Source organism: Narcine bancroftii, chromosome 1 (genome assembly GCF_036971445.1).
Source record: "Narcine bancroftii isolate sNarBan1 chromosome 1, sNarBan1.hap1, whole genome shotgun sequence".
Classification (NCBI taxonomy): Eukaryota; Metazoa; Chordata; class Chondrichthyes; order Torpediniformes; family Narcinidae; genus Narcine; species Narcine bancroftii.
Genome location: NC_091469.1, coordinates 203,355,170 through 203,367,196, shown reverse-complemented (window position 1 = coordinate 203,367,196; position 12,027 = coordinate 203,355,170). Strand labels below are relative to the sequence as shown.

The 12,027-nt window shown below is 45.1% G+C and overlaps 2 protein-coding genes across 2 annotated transcripts in view; one reads left to right on the top strand and one right to left on the bottom strand.

Moving 5' to 3' along the window:
• The window catches only part of psmb7 (proteasome 20S subunit beta 7), a 72,932-nt gene that overhangs the window by 39,630 nt on the left and 21,275 nt on the right, over positions 1-12,027 (bottom strand). The window lies entirely within an intron of this gene.
• The window catches only part of LOC138753607 (adhesion G protein-coupled receptor D2-like), a 122,010-nt gene continuing 112,640 nt past the window's right edge, over positions 2,658-12,027 (top strand). The window contains exons 1-2 of the mRNA XM_069916849.1: positions 2,658-4,880; positions 5,315-5,538. The gene's annotated coding sequence lies outside the window, so the exon portion shown is untranslated. The remainder of the gene's footprint in view (positions 4,881-5,314; positions 5,539-12,027) is intronic.

The window sequence follows — 12,027 nt, the reverse complement described above, 5'->3', positions numbered from 1 at the left end:
TTGAAATTAGAGAATGAAGAAGAGAGAAATTGCTAAAAATATTCAACAACTAAAAAAACATAGCAGTGGAATGGACATGGACATCTTTAAGAAGTCATTATTTACATCACTAATTAAATTTCCCTTCTCTTCAATACTAATTCAAGCAAACTACCCACTTTTCCAAAATAGAAGGACAAGGCAGAAGTCAGATCAACATCTCATAACTAACCGGGTTGTTATGAGATTCCCTCCAGCTCCACAAAACAGGTTTTTAAGTCATTCAAAGAGAACCAATATCTCAAGATTCCATTGAAATTTTTATGTGCAACCATTCTTAGAAATATGTTAGTTATTTTCATAATCCTTTACAATGGGAGTGGGTTAAATATTTAAGAAACAAAAGACTTTTTGATATTGTTCCCATTTATTGAAGTGAAAAATGAACACACTGTTGTAAACCAATTCTCAATATTTAAGAATGTAAGCTTCAGGAGGTACCACAATTTTAAATTACAAAGTGGACATATTGACAGATTAATACGTCTGGAGGTTAACTAATTACTTTACACTGTTGTAATCTTCCTGCAATCACGAAGTAATGAATTCAGTCAATTGTGGCGGCGCACACTCTCATGGCAAACCAGCCCCGTGTGTAACACCACGTGGTGGGGAAGCCATGGGAAGATGGCACTGTCAGAGTTTTCTCCATGCCTCAAGTCTCCTGCCCAGCGCGCGCCTTGGGCAGTGATTATGATGTCACAATGCACGAGGTGACTGAGCTCATGCTGCCCTTAAAAGGGCCCGCGCTGAATTTGAATAAAACAGTCATTAACGACTTTCAATGTGGTGGCTGAGTCTTTCTTGGCTGTGACCAGCACTACATTGGTGACCCTGTTGAGCCCAGATGCCTCTCTGTTCTCAAGAGCATGGATCCAGCAGAGATCAACGCTGTTGCCATCAAACTGCCCCCCTTCTGGACCCATCGCCCGCATACGTGGTTCGGGCAGGCGGAGGTGCAGTTTCAACTGAGGAACATTTCAGCAGACGCCACAATGTTCTACCACGTCGTGAGCGTGCTGGACGAAGAAACGGCAGCCAGGGTGGACGATCTAATACACAACCCACCGGCCGAAGGTAAATATCCTGCCCTCAAGAACCTGCTCCTTGGCACTTTCGGGTTCTCCCCTCAGCAGCGTGCCTTCAGGCTCCTGCACCTCGAGGGGCTTGAGGACTGCACACCATCGGCCCGAATGGACAAGATGCTGGCGCTGGTGGAGGATCACAAACCTTGTTTCCTATTCCATCAAATCTTCCTCAAGCAGATGCCCGGGGACATCCAACTACTCCTGGCGGATGAGGACTTCACGGATCCACGCTGAGTCGCAGCCTGAGCAGACACCACTGGTGCACCAAGAGGAAGAATGAAGCAGCCCTTAGTCAGGTTGCACGACCAAGAGCCAGCTGGCCACAACACTCCCCCAAGCACAAGCCGGAGGAGCACCATTCCACCTGGTGCTTTTACCATTAGCGGTGGGGAGTGCAAGCTCATAAGTGCTGACTACCAAGGGAAACAACCCGACCAGCTACCTTTGATGGCTGCAATAGCTGGCCACTTGGACAGCCTCCTTTACGTTACCGACAAGTCCACCGGTCCACGTTTCCTGGTGGACACAGGAGCGGAGCTGAGCATCCTGCCCACTACCGCCCTCGAGACACGCACCCGATCTCGTGGTCCCACCCTGCAGGCAGCCAACGGTTCCGCCATCAAGATCTTCGGAACCCGCAGGGCGCAGATCAAGATCAGGAAAGAAAAATTCCGCTGGAAGTTCGTGTTAGCCTCAGTGGGTACTGCGTTATTAGGGGCCGACTTCCTGAGGGCACACGGACATGAAGGGCAAGAGGCTAGTCAACGCTTGCACCTTCCATTCGGTGCACCTGGTCGCCACGAATGCCTGCAGGCCCGAGATAGCTGCCATTGCTACTTCCAGAGATGAGTATTCGAACATACTCCATGAGTTCCCCACCATCCTTCAACCACGATTCAGCATCACCTTACCCAAGCATGGGGTATACCACCATATTTCCACACAGGGCCCCCTGCTGCACGCCAAGCCCAGACGACTTCCGCCCAAGAAGTTGCAACTGGCAAAGGAGGAGTTTTCCCAGCTGCAGGAGTTAGGGATCGTCTGTTGTTTGGACAGCGCCTGGGCTTCCCTTCTCCACATGGTCCCCAAATACTCCAGGGGCTGGAGACCCTGCAGTGATTACTGGCATTTGAACAACGCTACCACACTGAACAGGTACCCGGTTCCACACATTCAAGACTTCTCTGCCAATCTCCACGGCGCGCAAGTCTTTTCCAAGATCGATCTGGTGCAGGGGTATAATCAGATCCCAGTCCACCCCAAGGACATCGGCAAGACGGCGATCATCACCTCCTTTGGTCTTTTTGAATTCCTGCGTATACCTTTCAGCCTCGAACACAGCCCAAACTTTTTAGCGCCTCATGGATGCAGTGGGTAGGGACTTGGACTTTATCTACCTGGACAATATCCTTATCACCAGCCACAACTGCGAAGAGAGCAAGGCCCACCTCCGTACACTGTTTGCCCGACTGGCGGAGTTTGGCCTCACGGTTAACTGGGCCAAGTGCCTGTTCGGCAAGCAGACACCGCAGTTCCTGGGGCACACCATCTCAGCAGCATGGGCTGCCAGAGAATGTCGCAGCCGTCCAACGGTTCTCCAAGTCAACCACCCTCAAGGGCCTGCCAGGAGTTCGTGGGGATGGTGAAATTTTATCATCGGTTCATCCCTGGAGCCGCCCCCACCATACGACTGCTGTTCACGTTGATTGCCACTAAAGAGAAAGTCCTTACCTGGTCGGAGGAGGCAGAGAGCGCTTTTGCCGTAAAAAAGGAGGCCCTCGTCAATGCAACTCTATTGATGCACCCACACCCAGAGTCACACACGGCGCTCTCGGTGGATGCCTCAGCCACGGGGGTAGGGGGCGTACTCAAGCAGTGGCTCAACGGACAGTGGAGCCCGCAGACCTTCTTTAGCAAACAGCTGTGCCTGCCAGAGCTCAAGTACAGCGCTTTCGATGGGGAGCTCCTGGCACTGTAACTGGCCATCTGGCACTTTCAATACTTTCTGGAGGGCAGGCCCTTCACGGTGTTCATACACAAGCCCCTCACACAGACACTCATGATGGTCAAAGATCCGTGGTTAACTCGCCAGCAATGCCACCTCTCCTACGTGTCAGAGTTCACCACCGACATCCGGCACAGGGCAGGCAAAAACGTCGTGGCGGATCTGCTCTCTTGTCTGCCAATCAACGCTCTCGCCCCCGGCCTTGACTACACACAGTTGGCACAGGCCCAGAAGCTGGACACAGAGACGCAGGCTCTCTGGACCACTATCTCTGGCCTCGAGCTCCAGGACATTCAGTTGCCCAACAGCCTGGACATGCTGCTCTGCGACATCTCCACCGGCTCGCTGCGCCCGGTAGTCCCACCGCAGTGGAGGTCGAGGGTTTTCAGCTTAGTCCATGACCTAACCCACCCCTCGGCAAAGACTTCAGTGCGAATGGTGGCAGAGCAGTTTGTGTGGCACAAGCTCAAAAAAGGTGGCTGAGATGACAAGGAACTGCACCAGTGCCAGGCCTCCACGGACCACCGGCATACACAGACCCCAATCCAGCAATTCGATCCGGTGGTGAGATTTCAGCACATCCACATTGACATCATAGGCCCCCTGCTGGTGTCCAGAGAAGCGCGCGACCTTCTCACAATAGTCAATCGGACCACGAGATGGCTAGAGGCCGTTCCCATCAAAGAAGCTTCCGCAGAGACGTGCGCCAGGAACCTAGTCAGTCATTGGATCGCTAGATTCGTAGTCCCAGCACACATCACCAGTGACATGGGCGCTCAGTTCACCTCTGCGCTCTGGGCTCAGCTGGCGAATCTCCTGTGGGTTAAATTCCACCACACCACAGCCTACCACCCGCAGGCAAATGGTTTGGTGGAAAGGTTTCGACGTCATATGAAATCCGCCCTCATGGCTCGCCTCACCGGCCCAGGCTATGCAGATGAACTGCCTGGTTCCTCCTCTGCATCAGAACAGCACCCAAGGAGGACCTACATGCGTCTTCTGTTGACTAGTCTACGGCATGCCGCTCTCGCTGCCCGGTGAATTCTTTGGCCCAGAGCCCAATGTCACATCCAAGTATGCAAACCTTTTGGCAGATCTCCATAAGAAACTATCCTTGCTAACACCCACCTCCCTCACTTCATGGCATCCAGCCGACACATCGTCCCAAAGAGCTGGACTCAGCGGAATTCGTATTTGTTGGCGTGGCCCACATTTGCCACCTTTACAACGCCCGTACGAAGGTCCATACAAGGTCCTCCAGTGGTCCGGCAGGACTTTCACTTTGGACCTGGGGGTAAAGATGAACTTTTCACCATGGACCATTTGAAGGCAGCACACTTCGACCTATCATGGGTGGTGCAGACGGCCATGCCCAAACGCTGGGGCCACCAGCCCAAGCAGCGGGATACGTAGCCAGTTCTGGGGGGGGTTGTGTGGCGGTGCACTGGCCTCGCTTGTAATGCCACGTGGCAGGCCAGCCATGGGAAGATGGTGCTGTCAGGGTTTTCTCCCTGCCTCAAGTCTCCTGGCCAGTGTGCGCCTGGGGCAGCAATTATGACATCACAATGCACGAGGTGACTGAGCTCATGCTGCCCTTAAAAGGGCCGCGCTGAATTAGAATAAAAACAGTCATTAACGACTTTTCAATGAGGTGGCTGAATCTTTCTTGGCTGTGTCCAGCACTACACAATATTGTTTTCTAAACTGAAAAATTGGCATATCTATTCCAGCTTTCTGCATAGACACAGGTTCAGTATCACTACCAATGTAACAAATCCTAGGTTATAAAAATTATGGAAGATTAAATTGAAAAGGTACAGTAAAACATAATGCTGGTAAACTCAGTAGGTCAAAGAGAGTGCTTTAGATAGCAAAGATAAGATACATAATCAATGTTTCGGGCTTGAGCCCTTCATCATGGAATGAGTAAAATGTCAGCAGACACCGAAAATGGTGGAAGAGGGGCTGAGGGAGGAGCAAGACCCACAGGCAGGAGGTAGCAATTGGATAAGTGGCGGGGGGCATCAGCAAACAGGGGAAGGGAGGATGGCTCTGTGAACAGAGACGGAGGGAAGAGGAAGAACGGGGAGTGGACTACCAGAAAGAGGAGATGTCGATGTTAATTCCATCCAGTTGGAGAGTGCTGAGATCCTATATTAATTTTTGTTCCTACAATTTACAGATGCCTTTGGTTTTCTCAGTGCATGAGGCTATGCACAGACATGCCAGAATTGAAATGGTGGCCAATGGGAGATCCCTGTCATTGATGCAGAAAGAGTGAAGGTGCTCATCAAAGTGATCTCCCAATCTGTGTCCAGTCTCTCCGATGTAGAGAAGGCCGCAATGGGAGCACCAGATGCAATAGACGACTCCTGCAGATTCACAAGTGAATTGTGGCTTCACTAGGTAGGTTTGTTTGGATCCCGGAATGGTGGTGAGGGAGGATGTATGGGCAGTATGGCATTTCCTGCGGTCACAGGGGAAGGTGCCCAGTGGGCGATTAGTGGGAATGGATGAAGAGGTTCAGTTCCTGAAATATGCTTTGGTAAAGGTCTGCTTTGCATGCAATAAAAATGATCTTCTTCCATAGTGGAGCATTTTTCACAATACATTTGAAAAAAGACCAGAGAACCACTGAATGCTACAGCACAGAAAACAGACCATTCAGCTCTTCTATTCTGTGCCGACCACTATTCCACTAGTCCTATTAACCTGCTCCCACTCCATAACCCACCAGACCTCTCCCATCCATGTATCCATCCAATCTATTCTTAAAACTCAATATCGAGCCCACATTCACCACATCAGATGGCAGCCACACTCCCACCACTCTGAGTGAAGAACTTTCCCCCGAAACCTTTCTCCGTTCAGCTTAAAACTACGATCCCCCCAATCTAAGTGGAAAAAGCCTACTCTCATCCACTCTGTCTACCTCTCAATCTTGTAGACCTCTATCAAATTTGCCCTCATTTTTCTTCACTCCAAGGAATAAAATCCTAACGTTTAATCTTTCGCGGTAGCTCAACTCCTGATGATCCAGCAACATCCTAGTAAATCTTCTCTGCACTCTTTCAATCTTACTGATTGATATCCTTCCTGTAGTTAGGCAACCAGAACTTCACACAATATTCCAAATTTGGCCTCACCGGTGTCTTAAACAACTTCAACATCACAACTTCGACTCAATACCTTTTTTTATAAGGGTTAAGATACCAAAAGCTTTCTTTGAGAACAATGTCTCTGTGTTCCCAGATCTATTTTCTCCTCCGCACTCTTCAGTGCCTTACCATTTACTGTGTATGCCCTACCTTACTTTTCCCTTCCAAAATGCATCACCTCATACTTGGCTGCATTAAACTTCATCTGTTATTTTTTGGCCCATTCTCCCAGTTGGTCCAGATCCCTCTGCAAGCTTTGAAAAGATCCCTTGCTGTCCACAACGCCTATCTTTGTGCCATCAGCAAATTTGCTGATCCAATTTAATACATTATCATCCAGATCATTGATATAGACAACAAACAACAATGGTCTCAACACAGATCCCCGAGGCACACCACCAGTCAGAGGTCTCCAAAATGAGAAGCAACCATCCACTACTACACTCTTTTCTCCAACACAGATGACTACAAATCCAGTTTATAACCTCTCAATGGATACCTAGTGTCTTAACCTTCTGCACTAACCTCCCATGGGGAACCTTGTCAAAATATGTAAGGCTCACCAGCCTATAATTAATGGTTATTTTTGGAGCCTTTTTAAACAACAGGACAACATGGGCTACCCTCCAATCCGCAGGCACCTAACCCATGGCTAAGGACACTGAATATATCAGCCAGGGACCATGCAATTTCTACACTAGTCACTCTCAAGGTCCAAGGGAATATCATATCCGGCCTGGGGGATTTATAAACCTTTATTCGCTGTAAGGCAGCAAACACCTCCTACTCCTTAATCTCCATATGTTCCATGACACTTCTGTTTATTTCCCTTCCTTCCTATGCATGGTGCTAGTTTCCTGAGTAAATACTGATGCAAAAAAACTAAGATTTCCCCTATTGCATGAGGCTCCACACATAGTTGACCACTCTGTTCCTCTAGGGGACCAATTTTGTCCCTTACTATCTTTTTATTCTTACCTTCACATTATCTGCTAAAGCAACTTCATGTCTTTTTTTGGCCTTCCTAATTTCCTTCTTGAGTATTTTCTTCCATTTTCTGTACTTTAAGTACCTCAGTAGCTTCTTGTTCCCTATACTTGCCTCCCTCTTCTTTTTAACCAGATTGCCAAAATCCCTTGAAAACCAGGGATATTGATGATCTGGTTGAGGAGGGAGGTGTAACTTGGTCTTTAATCCTAACAGGAACATGCAAGGTCTGCATTCTCAAGTAAGCGGATGGCCTTCAAAGGTGATATTTTAACACACCCTTTCCAGAAAACAACATTTCCCAATCCACTCATCCTATATTCTTTTTTCATTTCCACCAAATTTGCCTTTCTCCAATTTAGAATCCCAACATGAAGACCAGACCAATCCTTTTCCATAATTAACTTGAAGCTAAAGACATTATGGTCACTGGACCGAAAATATTCCCCTACACATACATTTGTCACCTGAACTGACTTGTTCCCCAATAGGAGATCAAGTCCTGCATCCTCTCTTGTTGATACCTTTATATATTGATTTAGAAAACTTTCCTGAACACATTTACAAATTCCAAGCCATCCAGCCTTTTTACAGTGTGGGAGTCCCAGTCAATATTTGGAAAGTTAAAATCTTCTGCTATCACAACCTTCTGTTTCTTACATGTGCTATCTCTCTACAGATTGGCTTCTTCAATTCTGACTATTGGGTGGTCTATAAAACAACCTCATCTGTGTGATCACACCTTTCCTGTTCCTCTTCTCCACCCATATGACCTCTGTAGCAAACCTTCCTGGTTATCCTGACGTTACACAATTGAGATATTTTCTATGACTAGCAATGCTACTTCTCCCCCTTTCATGTCTGAAGCAACGGAACCCCAGAACATTAAGCTGCCAGCCCTGCCACTCCAAAACCAAGTCTCACTGATAGCAATAATGTCATAATCCCAAGTGTCAATCCATGCCTTAAGCTCGTCATCTTTTCTAACAATACTCCTTGCATTAAAATAAATACACCTGAGAAAATTTCTCTCACGTACAAACCTTTGATTTCTGTCTATTGATGCAGTCCTTGCATGACCTTTATCCTCCTCCTTTTCACTAACTGCTCTAACATTCTGGTTCCCCTCTCTCTGCAAATCTACTTTAAACGAATCAGGACAAGACTACAAACCTATCCACAAGGATATTAATCCTCTTCCAGGTCAGATACAATCTATCCCGTCTGTACAGATCCCACCTTCCCTGGTACAGAGCCCAGTGATCTAGAAACTTTAAGTCCTCCCTACTACACCATGACCCCAGCCATGTGTTAAGCTGCCATATCCTCCCATTTCTAACCTCTCCAACAGTTTAGAACAGTTAAGCAGCAATGGCATTACCTTTCAGATTTTTGTACTAGCAAAATATTTGAAAAAACCATTTTGTGAATTTGAAATAAACAAAATGCCTACTTGTTTGCAATGGGACAATTGTTGATTACATGAATCTTACAACATGGAAACAAATCCCCCATGAGACTAAATTTGAGCTAACAATCAACCACCCATATACCCTGCATTAAAAAAATCCCATATTCCCATTAATTGCCCCTGGATAAGGCCATACACCTGCACCCGAGGGACAATTTACAGTAGCCAAATAATGACCACTTGGCAAGTCTTTGGGGTATGGGAGGAAACAGGAGCATTTGTGGAAATCCACAAAGTCGGAGAACATGCAAACTACACAGACTGCACGGAGGATCAGGATTGAAACCAGATCACTGGAGCTGTGAGGTAGCAGCTCCAGCAGCCACGCTACTGTGAAGCATTAAGTTACTGACATTTAATGAGGCAGAAGCGTAGAATTGTATCTGTACCATTTTCCAAGAGGGGTCAACTGTGGACAGCGAAAGCCATATGGAAAACCAAGAAAGATGGGAAGAACAAATGGATGAAAACATTTGTTATTCCAATAGCAGCTAATTTCTAGATTGAATCTATGCCAGAAGCCAGAACCTATCTGGTCTTATTCAGTTCAAGGCAACCCAATTTCCCTGGATGCCTGAAAGTAATCGAAAAGAGAGGAGACGTGTGTGGCGAAAGATGACAATTTCAATAGTACAGCATTCCCTCGGTAAAGAGATGCATTACAGTCTGTGATGTGGGATTTGCAAGTGCAACCTGCTGACTCAAGAAACAGTGGGGCATCTAGTTATTTTCAGACATCCTTCTGGCAGCAAGTTAACTGGTCACCTGTGCTCCTTTTTTGATCCAGAAGCAGGCAAAATTACAATAGTTTCGATCTCCAAGTTATGAAGTGAACATTTTCTGCCGTAGTCACAGAACACTGTCCTTGCCATGATTAACTCCCTATAAATGTATCTATTGCACACAATTCATGCAAAACTAAGTGCTATTCCAAAAGGAATGTTTCTGCAATCTGTACAAAGATACAGGTCTCATGGAAAGTAATGCAAAATTCATGTGGAATTCAACTAATTACCAGCAAACAACAGTTCATGATTCCTAAAAATAAGCTCCCACATCTATTATGGCTTAATACAAAATAACTAAAGCAAGTTCATTTCAGTCTACATACTGAAAAATGGATTGGAATAATCCAACAAAAGATGCTGCCTGGACAACATTATGCGCATCATGAAAGCCAGAAATCTCCTCAGGCCAATTCAATCAAATTTACACAGAGCATCAATTACTGATGCAAAGTGGATAAAACTGTTTACAATTACTCAGCAGCAAGATTCTAAAATTGTAGGAGAAAGCCAAGGTCTTTATATAGTTAAAATCAAATACAATAAACGAGGAAATAAATGAGGGAGGAAAAATGCATTTTTCAACCATTCCTTGGAGAATTTTAAAAAACAACTTTTTCAAGTACATTTGTTATTTATTCATGACTAACACCATCATTCCATTTTTAAAACTACAACAATTGACTTTCATTGTGAGCACTTCATTCTGTGTGTGGTATACCAAGTTAAAAGACATCTGTAGTCCACAATTACTGTCGAAAATATCACATTTGTGGACAAGATGGGGAAAGGGAATATTGTTTCATGACTGTACAAAGTAAAGAACTACAGTTCTCTCTGCAGTTACTATGCTCTAGCTGGACAGTGCAAGTTGAGTATTTTTGACAAAACAAAAACATAATTCAGAAAACAACCCCACAGGCACAAAAAGAACCACAGTACAGTTTGACAGTTTTCTTTCACAGAAGCTCTCGTGAGACTAACAACGAAAGGATCAAAAGGCAAATGATTTGCATGTTGTACACTGGACAGAGAAAAAAAAATCAAGCTGTTTGAGAATTTACAATATTTTAAGAAAAACATTGAGATAACCCCTTCCTAGCTCCCTTCCTGCTCACTATGGACCTACCCACTTGAAGACCAAATGCACTGTCATTATAAAGTCAACAAGACTTTACAGTACAGTTGGATCATGTTCAATAATCAATTCACACAATTCCATCCTAAATGCAAGTGCCTCAAACTTGAAAAACAACGCACACCATCAGCAACTAAAATCTCAAATTGCACAGCGATGGGCTGTAGGTGTTAATTCCAAAATAGTTACACGCTTCAATTTTTCAGAAGCCTCTTGACAGACAGGTTTGAGTTCAATTTTAATGCAACAGCACCACCTACTGGTCTACAAAGGACTACCATCGTCAGAGATGTACTTCAAAAATGCAAATCGCACGCTTAGCAAAGCAGAAATAATTTATTCCAGCTTGTACTATCCTGCTGCTTATACTGTTTTATTTATGTAAAGGAACGTAGACTGGGGATATGCAGTTAGAATTTGTACATTTTTATAAGCAATGGTTGTAGGCAATCATAAGGGGACTGTAAAATACACAACAGTGAAGCATATAAATAAATCATGCTCCTTAAGTCTCAACTTCCTTCAATATTAAAAACACCAAATGTGCTACACTACAAATTTATGTGCACCGTTAAAAGAGTTTGTTCTTGCATTTACAGAATGCAGATTTGTGAAGAACCAGATTCTACAGGCATACAAACGTAGTCTGATCAGCCAGTGAGTGGTGCAAGTCAAACAGGATAAACTGATGTTGATCAGATTTTTCACAGACCTCAGCAACCAGCACACTAAGCTCTCTAACATCCTGGTTAGACTAATTATGCAATAACTGTTAGTGACAGTAATGCCATGCTATGTTCTGCCACTATAACTGAGCTACTTTTGTATTACATTGACACACTAATTCAATTTATATCCCAATACTAAGCTGCAAAAAACAAAATTATAATTGTTTTTAAATAGTTTTGGAATAAGATTAACCTTCAGATTATAGGAAACTACCAACACCTTTGCAAAAGAGATAACATATCACACAAAAGAAAACATTACAGTAGCATAATCTCCACAATATACTGGGAGATCAAAACACAATAACTACATTGGAAACATGGGTAGGATGATGCCTAATGATGTGCCTATTATTTAATGGCTGCAAGTGTAAGTGAAAAAAAATAAAGGGCAGTGGTGTGAAAGTTAGTGGACAAGATTCTGAGGAACAGTAAATATGGAAAGGCAAGGACTGAATGGAGACAGCATGGTTTTGTGCATGGGAAATTGTTTTTCATGAACTTAATTACCTTTTTTGAAAAGGTGACTGAGATGTTTGGAGAGGACAGGGCAGTCGGTGAATGTTGCTATGTGGCCTTTCACGAGACCTTGATAAGATTCTGCATGGTAGGCTTGTCCAGAAGGCTA